The following is a 5,000-nucleotide window of genomic DNA, read 5'->3' as shown; positions in this document are numbered from 1 at the left end:
TTGAGGTAATACGCATTGTTTTACCAATGCAGGAGGTAATTCGTCTTACCGGCGCCACTTGTTTGTCGTTTCCACCCTGAGGAACTCACAACATCAGTTGCCAGTTATGCTATATATTCGAATCGCTCGATGTAACGACGTAATAAATTCAAATAATATCAGCGTATTGATGTAATACACTTCAATTGATAAATGTATTGGGGTATTATACACTATTTTATCAATGCATGAAGGTAATACACTCAACTTTGTCGCTGTATTAACGTAATGTTATAAAAAGGTCTTTACAGCCTCCCACGGCAACTAGCGGTAACCCTCTCATTCCTTTCACTGTACCTCCGTTCATATTCTCTTTCTTCCTATCTTGCTTTCCTCAATCCTCTCCTAACAATTGTTTCATAGTGCAACAACGAGGTTTTTTTCCTCCTGGTACACCATTCAAGCATTTTATACTCTCAATATTTCCCTTTCAAACGTACTTAGAATGGGCTGTGTAGTATGTACATCAATAGGCCTATCTTTCATATTCTAGTATACTTTAAAAGCTACCCATTCTTTTAATATAAACGATTTCTCTAGCATCTATACTTTAGAGTCTAGAGACTGCTGTTGGCCCCTCGAGACTAACTGAACAGAGAATAAAAGCCTTTAAATGTTACTCAGACTTGCTGTATGAGAATTTGCTTCCAAATTTTCTGTTTTTTATTGGCGTAGTGTTACGGATCTGAGATCTCAGAGACAATGTTACGGTGTCCGAAATATCCTGGAAAGGGTTCGACATAGTGTTACGGCCTCTGAGAGAGGTCCTCTTCAGGTTCGATATGAAAAATAAAAAAAAATATTTCAACACCAACAGTTGAAACTGGGGATACGAATATAGAAAGAAACACTAACACAACAAAGGTTTATTTACAAGCTTACTAACAAAGGTAAATGCAGAATGGAATCTCCTATTTACATAAAAAGATAGAATCTTACACTGCATGAACTGGGGGAACAGTGAGGCAATTCAAATACTTGCTACTCTATTTGGCGATTCGACACGCTGGCTTCAAAATAAAATGTAGAGCGTAATTGCAGACGTCTCTGACTCCGTATTGCATAAACTACCCTACTTGAAAGGCAGGAACTACCCAAAAGAACCTGTAGCAGGATCTTTTCTTCTCTGAAGTCTGCTCGACGTCGAGAAAACACGGCCGTCCCACTCCTGAAGACGACTAGACCAATTTCCAACCAACTCTCGAACAACTCTTCTTCGTCGGTTCTTCGTCCTCTATTCCTCTCTCTGACGATCACTGCTGCTGATCTCTCACTGATAATCTGATCTGTGGCTCTTACTAACTGGTGACCTCTCTCTTTTACGATCTCTTCCTCTTACGATTACTGTTTGCTCCTACTTCCTCAGTCGTATTTATACGGCATCTCGGGGGCGGGGCCTACGGCGAGCGTCACAGGTTCCCGAGATTGCTAGAATTTCTTAGATGAATCTAGACGAGGTATTGCATCAGAAATCGCGGCATTTCTCACGTAACGACGGCGCGTTTTTGCGCTCAACACGCCCCGACGATTCCAGAACAGTCGCGGAGGAAAAGACGCCTCCAACACGGGCGCGAAAACCTCCTTACTGCCAAACTTCTCGAAAATGCGTTCTCCTTTCCTTTAACTTCCTTTGCTATGAAGCAATTACCATCACACGCCCCCAAAAGAGAAAAAAAATGAAATCAACTGATTTCATTTTTTTTTCTAAAGAGAAGCAAAAATTAAACAGCGGGGAAACAATTCTGCATAAAGCTTTAATACTTTTTCATCACTCAACCACTCGTGCCAAACAGAAAAACGTCATTAAGCTACTCATTCTGAAAAACTAGAGAGGGTATCTGCTATAAACATTATCCTTCTCTTACTCTTACCGTTTTCTGAAACTCTGATTAAAAACTCATAAATACTAAAACACCTCTTGTGTTTTTCTCAAAACTAATCTTATACAGTAATACTGTTACACGGGCGAGGCCACGGCACGGGGCGCTGTTTATAATTCTGAAGCAAATTTACATTTATTGCCTTTGCTCTATTCTTACCCACATTAATTCTATGATATATATTTCCCCTCTTCTCTAAAATTGAAAAAGGACCTTCATCTTATAAGGTAAAAATGGACTTTCTCTCGAGACTAGTACTTAAACTTTATCTATTACACACAAACTTCTCTTGTTTGATCTCAGATCAAGCTTTCCTTCAGTTCCCCCTTGACTTCCGTTCGAGTTTTCTTTCTCCTCTGCAAGCTGCCAAACATCTCTTAAATTGTTTTTATAATAATCAAGATTAGTTATGCAATCATCTCTACCCTTACTTCTAGGCAAAGTTCCGAACATATTTATAAATACATTCTCAAAAGATAAGCCTACCGAAGGAATATTACACAACTGAACTCTGGGAATTACTTGAATCGGTTCCCGGCAATTTGATATTCAGGACAGCTTAAAGCAAACCTCTTAAAACACATCACATTTTCCATCTAAGGCCAAAAGTACGCCCTACTAATACACTTGAAAGTTTTATTTACTCCCAAATGTCCTTGCTCATCATGTGCTAACTTCAAAATTTGTTCACGAAACTTCCTAGGAACTACTAATTTTTCTGTGATTCCCCCTACCCCCTTCACTACCTGACTTAGGGCAAACACGACACGAAACTTCGGTCCTTTACACAAAAAGTTCCCTTACACACATCATCGAGATCATCATCCAACTCACACTCAAAAATTCGGGTTAGTGTCCTCATCTCTCTGCAACTTGACTACCTCATCCTTATCCAAACGTTAGAGCCTAATTCATCACCGTAACTAGTACTAGATACTGGTACATTACTACGATTACTTCCGACAGCTACGCCTTCCTCTTGGCTTTCACAATGTCAATGATAGAGTTAGGTCTCTCAGCCACACTCATGCCAAGATCAACTCGCTACCTCTATCACACTCGTTCAAATCCACGAACTCACTCACGTTCGAATCCACAAACTTACACTCGTTCGAATCCACGAACTCACTCTCGTTTCAAATTCCACGAACTTATTCTGGGACCGGTAGTCTACGTCTGTATCTAAACCCGACCTTATAGTGACTACCGTACAGGCACTGGAATATTCCTCACAACAGGATTCACATTCTTGGATAAAGCTAAGTCGTTACCGACAATAATGTCAACGCCTTCGACGGGCAAACTGTCCACAACTGCAAGTTTTACTTCTCCTGACACTACCTGACTTTCTAAATTCAAACTTCAACAAAGGACAAAGAACACAAGTGTTAGGAAATCCACCTAACATGACTTTCTCTTCCATATTGATTTCTGCAACGTTCGGCACACACTCTTCCCTAATCAGTGAGATAGCAGCACCTGTCTCGAAGCAAGACTATTTCTCTCGAATATTACTCCTCCAAGAGAGGAACTACGCCTTTTGACAGAAATTCCCAAAAACCAAAAACCTTTCCTAGTTTTCTCTCATCACATCATTCCTACTTGACGAAAGGTTAACTAGAGACACTGGTTTCTTACCGTCCTTCTTCTCTGCTGCACAATTTCTCGCTAAATGCCCTTTCCCAAGTTACATCGGAAACAAGTTAATTCTGAGCCGCTAGATGCCACTTTACTCTTACAAATTTAAGACGTATGACCAGGTTTTCCGCATGTATAACAGGAATAGTCACTTTTACTCGCATTGCTATTACTAGGACTGAAACCTTTACGCTTTGTACTCTACCTGACGAAGGATCATTTCGTTTCTTACTAACACTCAAATTATGAGTTAGACTATATTCGTCAGCTGGCCTAGTTGCTCCTGCAAAAGATACTTCTCACCTATCCTCTATATAAAGTTGAATCTCAGGGGATACGTTATCTTTGAAGTTTTCTAACAACACTAAGTTCTTCAAACTATCAAAATCATCAACTTTAGCAGAAGTTAACCAATCAAAAAACAGCCTATCTAAACTTCTTACCGTATTCTACATACGTAATATTTCATCCTTTCTCAAATTTCTAAATTTCTTACGGTACGCCTCCGGTACTAGCCTATACGAGCTAAGAACAGTTTCTTTCACAATATCATAATTATCACAGTCCTCCTTAGACATGCAACTATATACACAGTAAGTGCCCTACCACTCAAAACTGACCGCAAATATAAAGCTCCACGTTTTTTAGCGAGAACCTACTCGTTCCATTAACTTCTCAAAACACATGAAATACGTCGTAACATCTTCCATCATCGAACTTTCGGTACTAATTTTAGCACTGCACTCATACCCCAACATATTAGGTCCGTTTTCGTTCTCGCCCGTCCGACTGTTACGAGTACTTTCCCTTAACCGAGCAATTTCCAACTCATGCATACGTTCTTTCTCTCTCTCTTCCTGCTGCATTACCAACATTTCTCTCTCTTGCTGCATTTTCATTGCTTCTCTCTCTTTCTCTTGCTGCATTATCATTACTTCTCTCTCAGCCGCTCTTTCCTCTCTCTCAGCCGCTCTTTCATCTCTCTCATACTTTTCTCTTTCTTTCTTTTCAACATACTCACGGAGATCATTCCCCTCTAGACCCAGTAGCTTACCTGACTCAATAAACTCTTTCACCATCTCACTCATTATGATTCTTTCTATATCCTCCCTGTTTCAAACTGTTAAAGTGTTGATAGCCTAGGCAAGGTCGCCACAATGTTACGGATCTGAGATCTCAGAGACAATGTTACGGTGTCGAAATATCCTGGGAAAGGGTCGACATAGTGTTACGGCCTCTGAGAGAGGTCCTCTTCAGGTTCGATATGAAAAAAAAAAATAAAAGAAATATTTTAACACCAACAGTTGAAACTGGGGATACGAATATAGAAAGAAACACTAACACAACAAAGGTTTATTTACAAGCTTACTAACAAAGGTAAATGCAGAATGGTATCTCCTATTTACATAAAAAGATAGAATCTTACACTGCATGAACTGGGGG

Source organism: Macrobrachium nipponense, chromosome 14 (genome assembly GCF_015104395.2).
Source record: "Macrobrachium nipponense isolate FS-2020 chromosome 14, ASM1510439v2, whole genome shotgun sequence".
NCBI classification, from domain to species: domain Eukaryota; kingdom Metazoa; phylum Arthropoda; class Malacostraca; order Decapoda; family Palaemonidae; genus Macrobrachium; species Macrobrachium nipponense.
This window is presented reverse-complemented; position numbering follows the sequence as displayed.